Raw genomic sequence first — 13,094 nt, 5'->3', positions numbered from 1 at the left:
CGTTCGACCTCCCTCCGCAGGAACTCAAGTTGCTTCCTGTGCACTTTCTCTCGTGCTTCGGAGTGCTTCGCCTGCTCGGTGTAGCATATGGTCTGCTTGCAGACCATCATCCCAAACGTGTAGGCGTGCTCCATTTTCTGGACCTATGTGTAGACCTCATCTACACAAATTTGCTATTATAAAAAAAATGCTATGAGCTGTCAGTTAAACGCGTTATTAACGGCGTTAACGCAAACCAATTTTAACGGCGTTAAAAAATGTATCGCGCGATTAACGCAATTATTTTATTTAAAAAAAAAAACATTTTTTCAAAACAAAGAAGCAGTTGCCTGACTGCTATGTTCAAATGACATTTGTTCAAAGCAGTCGTTTAATTGCACGATAGGCTCTTTTGTATCGTCCTGTTTTGATCAGTATATGCCAATGTTGTTATCAATAAAAAATCATTTGCACAAGGCAAGCCGATGCACTTCACCATTTTGATAAGAGAATTAAAATGAGAAGAATTATGGGACAAAAAAATCAAGGGATATTTAGCATAGAAAAATAATTTGCGATTAATCGCGAGTTAACTATGACATTAATGCGATTAATCACGATTAAATATTTTAATCGCTTGACAGCTCTAGTATTAAATGGAATTTTCTTAATTTAGGCTTGCAAAGACGCAAATGTTGATAACTTGCATAGTTCTTGCAGGCCAGATCCCTCATGGCAATCGTATCCGGGCGGTCGGAGGATACAAAGTCTGCCGGGGACTCACGAATTCCAGACATTATTCTGTAGAAAATAAAAATCATTACAATTAGATATTAACGCTGGTATACATACAGCCCCAGAAAATACAGTATTTGTTAATTTAACCTTCCGTTTCACTTTATCTTTCATCTCTGTCTCAAACAGCTGTTTTCCGATCAGCTGTTCGGCTCGTGAGCTCAACGATATATGATCGCATTGGCGAGGAACTTAACATAGATGAACATTGAACATAGATGATCGCTAGGCTAGCTATTATTCAAAGCCACAATCCAAATTATGAAATAAAGCTATTTCCGAATCCATGTATGGTTCGTTAAATTGTAATATTCAAACAACGAACCATACAGAGTTCTCTGTCTCTCTTTGACCATTGTTTGATTTGAATTCGCAGGCTTTTTTCCCAACATTCATTGCGGTTTTATCAAACTTTCACGCAAACAAAACGGCCAACTAATATTCAGTCCTCCCGTTTTGGACATCCGGCAATCTTACCTTTTTTACTTTGGTGGGCAAGAAGTCGGGAGATAGAAGTCAGGAGGTGTTGTCCTGTGGCCTCAGCAGTGGATAATGTGTTTCAGAGACTTTGCGATGATTATTTATCTGTTCAGGTGTGGGCGTGGTCTACGGCCCAGTTTCTCAATTTCCCTATATAGCCTATTATTGGAGAGTAGGCTATTGATATAAGAATTACGAACGAGCGAGAATAGAATAGAAACACGCACACACACACCAGATGGATCCGATCGGGATTTCCGTTGCGATGGGTTTCCTCCAGCGATTTATACAATATAAACAAATTATATAAAGCAAAACCCCTTTCATTTTAAAATAGGCCTCCATCTTTGTTATACTTTGAAAATGTCCCTATGTAGCCTATTTTACAGCTTACACTGATATTTTAAAACAGGAATGCGAAATGCATCCTGGGATATTTGACGGTCCCAAGTCCACACAAGTCACCATCGATGCAGGCTCGATATTTCGGCCGATTTAAGAACGCATCAAGAACACTTCCGGGTTTTACGACAGTACTTGCATGGATTAAAGTTCTCCGTCGCTACGACGGATTTCCGTCATTTGGAGTTCACAGAGGCCACTTCACATCTCCGATAACGTCGGGACAAATTTACAAACAGGCGTCATTTGGATAAACTCATCGCATATTAAGGATCTAAATAGGTACTTTTTCGCATAAAAAATATTAAAACTTAAGAAAGTGATGTATTAACAGCACTGAAGCGAGAATTAAAACAGCTTTTAGCAGCTTTACCGCTGCCGCGAAATGCATTCTGGGAAACTTGCATACTGTATACTGCGGTGCAGTCGGTCTGCTGTATACTGCATACTGAATCCCACATTCAGTATGCAGTATACAGTACATACCGCGCAGTATGTAGTCGGCAGTACGGTAGTATGCAGTTTCGAACATGGACATAATACACGCGTGTATTATGTCGTCATACGTCAACGCCGGTAAAATTGTGAAATTATATAGTGACTATTTAAAAGGTCTACCGTTAAAATTGACTGAAAACACAAGCATTTTAATGTACATCCCGATTATATATTAAATATATATTAAATATATTATATACAAATGTATATATATACACACCATTTTCGCGCCACATCTTACGTCTCTTTGTTGTGTTAGTGTTGAGTGTCAGAGCGAAAGTTAAGCTAGTATGAACTCCCTTATAATGATTGACGGCTCTGATGTATCGGATATTGATAAAACACAAAAAAATAAATGGAGATGGGCATGGCTGACGGAAACGGAACGATGGCAAGCCTTTTTTAGAGAGTAAAATATGAGACAAGCTTTGCAAAAAAAAAATCTTAGAGTCTAATTGAAAAGACAACAAAACAATTGCAATAGATGCAAAAGAACAGCTGTTTAAAATCCTCCTCCTGTAAAACAGTATTGGTCGAGCATTTAAACGTGATGGCTGCATTTGGTGCTGACGTCTTATACATTTGTATTTCTTAAGCAGGTGTCAAGTAACCTAACCTGGAACATGTTTCACACACTGCACGTGACTTGGCTGTAGCGCGAATAAAATTTCAGTCAGAAGATTTTTTTTCACTTTAATCCCTGTACTTGGCCTGATGCGTACTTTGAATTGGAACAGTACTTGGGCTACGACTGACGTTTCACAAGAACGCAAGCACACAAGTACAGAAAAGAACGCGAATTGAGAAACATTCCTTTGTGCATGGGCAATTTGTGTAAATATGAAACCATATCAGATGTTTTTGAGTTTTTATTGAAGTTTACAAATAAAAAAAATCACACTATTTACAATATCACACTATGTAGTAGCCTGGTAGTAGTTTTACAGGGGCCTGGTAGTGGATCTGCAAAATGTAAAGAAAAAAGTATCAGTTTTCCGAGCACATGGACATAAAGCCTGCATGTATTTTTATAACCACGACAGTCATTTGAAAGAAGGTGTACCTCCGTTCCCGTTCTCGTCCATGTAGTCATCGACCCTCGTCGAACACAATCTCGGATGGGACGAATCAGTATCTGATGGGAGGAAAGATCGTTTTAATTATTTTTCACATTTGGCTAATAGGTGTTATACATGACAAATCAAATCCATATTTGAAGACAATCTCTGATGGGAGGAATCAGTATCTGATGACAAATCAAATCCATATTAACACCATGTATTGTCATACCTTGGGAGGCGGTCGTGCAGTCGAGGTTGTCCAGTTCTAGATAGGAATGAAAGCAAATGTTAATATTAATTAGTCATTTGGATTGGTATGCATTTTTGCTTGTGTAAGCTAGGTTAATTTGTAGAGTATAGTCTAATGGGTAAAATCATAAGAGTTGAGATCTCTAACCAAATTAAATCACATAGCCATAATATAATTATGTCCGTTAGTCTACTGATGCTATAAACACATTTTGAGATTTCTTTAGGTGGGAGTTGGCTGAAGGCCTTCATGTGATTAAGTTGTTTTCACATTTTGTTGGGTAATTTGCATTTTTTTATCAATATTAAGTATTGTGATACCTTGGGAGGCATTCGTGAAGTGGAGGTCATCAAGTTCGTTTTGTGTGGCGTCCAGATCGGTGTCTGTAGCAGACAAGCTGGCCTGGGATGTCCTGAGATCCCGTCCCAACTTGTCGATGGTTTTGCCGTTCTCCACCGCTGTTTGGCCAAGTCGTTCGACCTCCCTCCGCAGGAACTCAAGTTGCTTCCTGTGCACTTTCTCTCGGAACCATCATCCCAAACGTGTAGGCGTGCTCCATTTTCTGGGCCTTTGTGTAGACCTCATCTACACAAATGTGCTATTATAAAAAAAATGCTATGTTAGTATTAAATGGAATTTTCTTCATTTAGGCTTGCAAAGGCGCAAATGTTAACTTGCATAGTTCTTGCAGGCCAGATCCCTCATGGCAATCGTGTCCGGGTGGTCGGAGGATACAAAGTCTGCCGGGGACTTACGAATTCCAGACATTATTCTGTAGAAAATAAAAATCATTACAATTAGATATTAACGCTGGTATACATACTACGGACTCGCAGACTTGGAATTATTTAATGAAAAAAAAAAAGTCAATGCTACAATCGTTTACGGGAGTTGTGCATAGTACGGTATGTAATAGAACAACGTAAGATATCGATTAGAGTAGGCCTGGGGAAAACACTGACTGTGGAGTGGAGGACCCGGGTTCGAATCACATTCCTGGGGGGAAAGTTTTTATATGCTGTTTCAATTATATCCTAGCCTACATCAGTTAGCCTATCTGGACAGAAGGCTAGGCATATCCCTTTAAGAACAATTTAGACATCTGTGTTTAGATCAATCTTTATTCGTGAAAATATCATGCTATTAAGTATTTGAGTTTGTCTTTGTGCGTCAAATAGTTTTCAAAGCAGGGATACGTTGAATCCACTGCAGCCTCGAACTTCGCCAGCAGAGGTCACTGTCACTGAAGCTTCGAGTAATGAACCCATTTTCGAAACATTGGCTCAACGCTTTATAAAAGCTTCATTTGCCCATCACTAAGAATTACAAACGAGCGAGAATAGAATAGAAACACGCACACACACACCGATGGATCCGATCGGGATTTCCGTTGCGATGGGTTTCCATCAGCGATTTATACAATATAAACAAATTATATAAAGCAAAACCCCTCTTTCATTTTAAAATAGTATGTAAATAATAGGCCTCCATCTTTGTTATACTTTTAAAATGTCCCTATATAGCCTATTTTATAGCTTACACTGATATTGTAAAACAGGAATGCGAAATGCATCCTGGGATATTTGACGGTCCCAAATTAGGGCTGGACGATTAATCGAATTTTGATCACGATTTTGATTTTGGCTTCTCACGATCATGAAAACACTGTAATCGAAGAAAAACGATTACAGTAATGTGCCGCCGCGCGGCGAGTATGCAAATTACTGCGCTGTGAACGCACAGTGAACGCACCTGTGTCGCATGCAACAATAGCAGTGAGTTTGTGGAACGAGCGATTGACAACATGGCAGAAAAGCAGCCTGAGACTTTAGTTGAAAAGAAAGGTAGGACAAGTTCGGTCATTTGGAGACATTTTGGCTTCAAATCGTCGGACGTAGAGCAGAAAGAAATTGTTTGCAAAGTGTGTCACGCCGTCGTGTCTGCACCCCAGGGCAACACGACAAATGTGTTTAACCACTTGAAGTTCAGCCATAAAGTGGTCTACGACAAAGTATTGACGGAGCAAAAGACCCAAAAAAGTGCAAGACCGTCAACTTCAACCACCGCCGCAACTCAGTCCTCCATTGAGGACACTCTTTACAATGCCGCTCCATATCCCACCGGCTCCCGGCGACATCGAGAGATAACGGATTTATTACTGGTTGTTTTTCTAAAAGTTATATTTAAAGTTGAGTTTTGGTGGCGCAATAAACACTTTTTTTTTTAAAGTGAATGAATAATCGTGTTTATTAATCGTGATTTCAATATTAATCAAAATAATCGTGATTATTATTTTTTCCATAATCGTCCAGCCCTATCCCAAATCCACACAAGTCACCATCGATGCAGGCTCGATATTTCGGCCAATTTAAGAACGCATCAAGAACACTTCCGGGTTTTACGACGGTACTTGGCCTGATGCGTACTTTGAATTGGAACAGTACTTGGGCTACGACTGACGTTTCACAAGAACGCAAGCACACAAGTACGGAAAAGAACGTGAATTGAGAAACATTCCTTTTTGCATGGGCAATTTGTGTAAATATGAAATAATATCAGATGTTTGAGTTTTTATTGAAGTTTAAAAATAAAAAAATCACACTATTTACAATATCGCACTATATAAAAAAATCACACTATTTACAATATCACACTACACCCTACTTTACAGGGGCCTGGTAGTAGTTTTTCAGGGGCCTGGTAGTGGATCTGCAAAATGTAAAGAAAAAAGTATCAGTTTTCCGAGCACATGGACATAAAGCCTGCATGTATTTTTATAACCACGACAGTCATTTGAAAGATGAAGGTGTACCTCCGTTCTCGTCCATGTCATCGACCCTCGTCGAACACAATCTCGGATGGGACGAATCAGTATCTGATGGGAGGAAAGATCGTTTCCATTATTTTTCACATTTGGCTAATAGGTGTTATACATGACAAATCAAATCCATATTTGAAGACAATCTCTGATGGGAGGAATCAGTATCTGATGACAAATCAAATCCATATTAACACCATGTATTGTCATACCTTGGGAGGCGGTCGTGCAGTTCAGGTTGTCGTGTTCTAGAAATGAAAGCAAATGTTAATATTAATTAGTAATTTGGATTGGTATGCATTTTTGTTTGCTTGCGTAAGCTAGGTTAATTTGTAGAGTATAGTCTAATAGGTAAAATCATAAGACTTGAAATCTCTAACCAAATTAAAACCCATGTTGTTGGGTAATTTGCATTACCTTGGGAGGCGTTGATGAGGTGGAGGTCATCCAGTTCTAGATAGGAATGAAAGAAATGTTAATATTCCATTTGTAATCGTCCTTTGGATTGGGATGCACATTTTGTAAGCTAGGTTAATAAATGAGTTGGTAGAGTATAGTCTAATGGGTAAAATCATAATCATAACACATAGGCATAATATAAATATGTCTGTTAGTCTGAGTGTTCTGTAGTTGGGAGTTGGCTGAAGGCCTTCATGTAATTAAGTTGTTTTCACATGTTGGGTAATCTGCATTTTTTTTTACCGTTTTGTGTGACGTTCAAATCGGTCTGCATAGCAGACAAGCTGGCCTGGGATGTCGCCTGATCCAGTCCCAACTGGAGGATGATTTCGCCAAGTCTTTACACCTCCCTCCGCAGGAATTCTACTTTCTGGTGTACTTTCTCCCGCTCGGTGTACCGGATGGTCTGCTTGCAAACCAGCGTACCAAACTTGTACGCATGGTCCATCTTTTGGACCCTGGTGTAGATGTGGTCTACACGGATGTGCTATTAAAAAAAAAAATCTATCCAAGACGCTGTCTGAATGGACCTGGAAACATGCTGGCCAACGGGGCTCTGGTAAAGCAAACCAATCGAAAAGGTAGGAGACAATGCGTTTGGGGCTATAACTCCCACACCGAACCTCCCACAGTCGAAACCTTTATAAACACAGGTTCGCGGTAGCGTTTTGAACGCGTGCTTCGCGTTTTGCTGGCGAAATGCACATTTCTTGGACCCCTGCATAACTGCTTGCAGTTCTAGTTATTATTATACTTCCCCCCCCTAAAAGTGGGTCCACAGCCCAAACCGTAAAGGTTGCAGACATGCCAATTGCATGACTAGGCCCTCTCAGATGCCAGGTCGAAACATTTGTTTCACTAAGACTCCTTTCAGCTGCACACCCCTCCTTCTCCAGCAAACTATAATTAGAGAACGGCTAAGAAAAGCTTTTTGAAAAGAACAACTTACATTTTTTTTAGGACATGGCATGAAGATAATTATGAGCCTTTGATTGATATCCAGTAGGGATGGGCGTGAGGAATCGATTACTCGAGTACTCCTCGTTACAAATGAACTCGGTTGGGGGACAGGCAAACTCGAGTTTGCATATACACACAAAGTTTTCTGGAGCAAATGTATCAATTTTCTGTGCGGCGCCACTAACGCATGCCGTGGGCACAAAGTAAATGAAATGTATCAAATTTCTGTGTGGCGCGTTCCGTGCCGAGTGCAGGCACGCCAGAATTAAAAAAGTTAAGAGATGGCGGTTAAAGCAAAGCGCAGCGAAGAATTGAAATAATTTAAAGAAATGGCAGCTCATAAGGTGAAATGTAAAATATGCCAAGCGAAATCGAGCTACCAGAGTACTACAAGTACTATGCGGCAACATATGCTCCTGAAACACAACAGTGAGTTCGGGAAAGCAGACCCGCAGCAACCAAGTGTGTCGGCTATTTTCACCGCCGCAAGACGCAGCTGTAGTCCCGGCCGTGTAGAGAACATCACAACGCCGAGTATTTCCATAGTCCATTTGCTGCCGTTTTATTTGCAGCTTTAAATTATTTGCAATGGTTAGGCTACTTGTTTCGTTTTTGTTTTTTTTAAACTGTTACAGGCCTTGGTTCGACGTGATTTAAATTGTGAGACGCATATTTATTTTTGTAAGGAAAATGTGTTTTGAACGTTTGCAAAAATAAATGACGAATACTTAAATAACTGACTGTTTTGATGGAGAATAAGCATTACATGTTTGGTTGGTAATATTGGCGTTCATCAGGCCTATTCCTGCTGCAGATGCGTTGCATTCTAAAAATAGATTTGATTAAACAAGTACTCGATTGATCCTCGAGGAATTCCTTCGATCACTCGAGTTTGGAATTTACTACTCGTGCCCATCCCTAATATCCAGACATTTTTTGCGGAGACACATTCCTGTTCCCCACTTGTATTGGAGTGAACGGAGATATCTACTTCTGGGTCCCTTGAATCGAGGGACCCGTCCACAGCCCGCTTAAACAGCTGCAATACCAGGCTTGGCCGCTGAGCACTGGTGGATTGCGGAAGTATGCACTGTTCCTGGGGGCTTGGTGTAACCTGCTGAAGCCATTTTTTTTCAAGGACGGCAGGTTTTCTTCTTCAGCGCCGCTGACTGCTCTGTGCTAGTCACACGCGTTTACAGCCCCCGTCAGTTCCGCCGAGAATCAACATGGCTCGCCGAGTGGAAAGTTGTATATTCGGTTCTGACGAAAAAAAGCAAGTATCTAATTATTTTTTCCGTGTCTGCATCGAATTAGTACCGAAGTATCAGTTCTTGTGAGAACCCTAGTCTCTGTAGCATCGGGCTAGGGCTGCCTCTGTAGAGGGAAAAAAACACGCAGCAAGAGAAAACAGGACTGCAAATTAATGACACTAATGATTGAGTTATTGGAAAAATTGATCTGGATATAATGTATAAATGCTATGTATTTTTCTTTCACTCACGCATTCACTTTTCGGAGGTCCATCAGCTCCCTCTCTAGTTCTAAAGTAAAACAATAAAAAAATGTTTTTTAAGGTAAACGTAAATGGATGCATTTATATAGCGCTTTTCTAACCATTGGTCACCCAAAGCGCTTAATGTCTTTATGTGGTCCTCCGGGCCCTGGGTATCAGTCCTCCTCCTCCACCTGAGAGACGACTCAGTCCGCCGCTGAACACCCAACACTCAGTACACACCACCACACAGCAGAGTTTAAAGCTTTTGCTGCCATATGAAATAATGATAGTCACGTGGCGCCACATTACAACATGTAGTTCTAATCAGGGAGTCGGGCCTCCGCCACTGGCGGAGGCCCTGACTGGCGAACGCAGATCGAGGAGTGGCTCAACGTTGGAGGAGCTAATCGTTTGACTCCGCCCAATAGAAACCGGAATAGGAAGAATGTGAGTCCATAATGTTACACGCTTTTCTGCATAGAAGTTAGTTGCGTACCCTGTCTAAATTATACACTAATTTATGGAGGAACCAACAAGTAGGTCATTCAACTATTCAAGTCGTTTTTTTTTTTATGTCATTAATCGTATTGGTCGGACGTATACGGAGGAAGAGACCGGAAATTCTGCAAACGAAGACTGGGATAACGCTGTGGTTCAGAATCCTTTCTCAGCGCATCACAGTATTTTAATAAAGGCCTATCCGTAAAATATATACCACCGGGGAAAGGGGGCAGGGTCCGCCGGGGACCACGGTCCTTCCGGTGGCCAGTTTACTGAGGATGCCCCTTTCCCTGGTGTTCTTGAGGCCGTGGCTTTCCCAGACGTGTTTGGTGTTAAAGAGCAGGGCCTGGTTCCCCCATAACGTTCACTCTTGGCGCGCTACTTCCAGACATGACTTGCTATTTTTTTTTTTAGGCGAGTCGAGGCGGAGCTGTCGCATTCGCTGCAGTTGCGATCTTGCCCACGTGATTTCCGGAGGAATTGCATCCCCGGTACCTACGGTACTGTAGAAAAATGAGTTCCGTCACGTTTTTTTTAATTTTCGTATCGACTTGGTACCGAAGTATCGGTTCTTGTGACACGCCTACCACCGTTAACTTTTCCCCCGACTTTTTGAACAGATTAGCAAACTTGTTTAACAGTCATTTAAGACATGTCCAGGTCCGTGGCCACCCCTGACAGAGCAACCCTTAGTTCACCTCCGCAGTTCTCAATCACTCACTCACTCGCACACTGTTTAACCAATCAGAGGCCCCACTACTTCTGGGCACAGACCGGAAGTACGAGCCATCAAAAGTACCCCTATCTGGGGTATGTTATTCACTACTACTACTACTACACCCTAATAAGCCTACAGAAGGCCTGACTTCAACAACCACTAGTGTGCGTTTCATTTTCTACTTTTACTTTTTTATTTTAAAAGTGGATCCAGTAGTCCAGTTTTCGCGGCTTTATTTCTGGTAGTTTGAGTTTCTATTAATGATTTGGTAGTTCAGGGGACAGTCAAGGGTCCGACGGCCCAATGCGTGGTTGGCCCAGGACTGTTCCACCCTTCTGTTTATTTTGGCTGGATCTGCTTTGTAAAACATTTGAGTGCAATGGATGTGCCCCTGTAGGAGCGTCTGTTGGATTAATGGGCGGGGGGGCATGCAGTTGACATGATGGCTCAAAGACTAATATCTAATGCAAAAAATTTGCATGGGTGTTGAGTAGGGCTGGGCGATATGGACCAAAAGTCATATCTCGATATCTTCAAGCAGAATATCGATATAAGATAAATATCTATATTTGTGGACGGGACGGGTCGCGCATGCGCACGTGCTCTGGGCACCGCACGCCGATTTAACATTATTATTCCTACCGTTCGGAATTAAATACAGTTTGATGGTTGAATAAAACATGAACTAGACACTGCCTCCGCTATTATGAATCGTAACGACTGCGTGGGGGGGGCGTGGCTAGGTTACTTGTTTACGTTTTATGTTTGGGTCTCGCGGAGTGAGAGTTAGTTACTGTGGAGTTACCGTTATTACTATGCCTACCTTACGTTTGGATTTACCATTATTCCTACTAGGGCTGGGCGATATGGAAAAAATCTTGTGTCACGATATGAGTAATTTTCTATCACGATATGGATATATATCACGATATGGTATTTTTGAAGTAAATTAAAATAATAAATGGCTTAAAATATCCATACTTAACATTTGATCAGTTTTTTCTTTTATTTTGAACTTGAATTTCCATGCTTACAAAGGAGTAAGTAGCGAACAATCTGTCATTAACTGCAGTGTCATATAGTGCAAACATCTTGTAAACATTGAACTTGAATCATTGAATGCACACAATGATTGGGATGCCTCCGGCTCCGCCTGCTCGGTAGGCATAGTGGCAAAACTTTCACTTTCCTCCGCCATGATTCCTGCCTTCCTCACCTCAAATTACGTGCAGGTTACGTTACCTGAAAGCACATTGGCTGGTGAAGTTTCTTCTTGGAATAGTTAAATGTCTTACAGCTAAGCACTCTGCTGCAGGGCCCCGTTGTGGCGCAACTACAGTTAACTGCAGTTCCATCCACCGCCATTTTTTTTTTTTTTTTTTTTTCTCGGTATAAACGATATGGCCAAATCTCTCCCGGTATGATATCGTCATATCGCCCAGCCCTAATTCCTACCGTTCAGAATTGAATACAGTTTGATTGTTGTATACACCGTGGACTAGACACTGCCTCCACCTCGTATTTGAGAACATTATAATATCACGGCCAAAAGCTGTGTGAGCCTCTGTAATATTATGCACAGAATTGAATCGCGACATGGAGCGGGAGTCCGCAATGATTTGGGGAAAAATGCTTTCACTGTGCACGTTGTACACAGTTGTATGATGTTTAAATAAATGTAACTTAAAACATAAACACAGAAATCTCTGAAATGTAAACAAATGTTTAAATTAGGCCCCATTCTTAAAAATATATAACAGGTTATTGGATAACAAAAACAGAACAATATGCATAGTGCATCTCTGGAAAGTGCAAATGTCATTAATAGGTTCAATAAAATGCAATTTTTCTTTTTAACAGCATGTTAACTGATTACAGAAACCAAGAGAATACAACTAGAACAATGTATCTCTAATTTGTGCAAAACTCATTGAACAAATTACAAAAGACCAAATCACATGACTGGGTCGGGCCAGGCCAGCAGTTAGCCTACTCCAGATTTCTGGCTAGGAAAACAAGCCTGTCCACGGTGTCAGGGTTTAGCGATGCCCTATGAAAGGTGACAATGTTCCCACTACAACTAAAAACCCTTTCAGAGGGGGAGCTGGTGGCTGGCACACAGAGGTATTTTTTTGCCAGTCAACTCAGAGCTGGAAAGGCCACCTCATGGTCTTTCCACCACTGGAGAGGGTTGGCCTCACTGTCAATGCAGGCTGCCGTAAGGTAGCTGGAGAGCTCATTTTCAACAGCCTCCCTTGTTGTGACAGTGGTGGTGCAAGATGCTGTGGACTTCTTGAAGAAGCTGGACAGGGTTTTCCTCTTCTTGGCTGGTGGCTCATCAAGCTGAGGCTCAGCTGCTGGGCCAGGCAGCTCATGTGAAGTGCCACCCTGATCACGGAGCAAAGCCTCTGCTTCTTGGACTGCTGTGCATTTCAGCCCTTCAAGCTTCTCTTTGGCGATGTAACTCGCCCTGAATTGGGTATCCAGTAGGGAGGCAATGTCCAACAGGTCACTGGTTTTTTGCTCTGAATATTTAATATTCAGGTACTCCAATTGATATGTCTGAAAAGGAGTAGGAAGAAGTGTAACAGCTATGTGACTTTTGTTGTTGGACCGCCTACTCAACTTCAGCCCCTTTCCTGAGCGGAATTTATAGAAAATGCATCACTGGCGGCTGC

This window comes from Gadus morhua, chromosome 2, assembly GCF_902167405.1.
Source record: "Gadus morhua chromosome 2, gadMor3.0, whole genome shotgun sequence".
NCBI classification, from domain to species: Eukaryota; Metazoa; Chordata; class Actinopteri; order Gadiformes; family Gadidae; genus Gadus; species Gadus morhua.
This window is presented reverse-complemented; position numbering follows the sequence as displayed.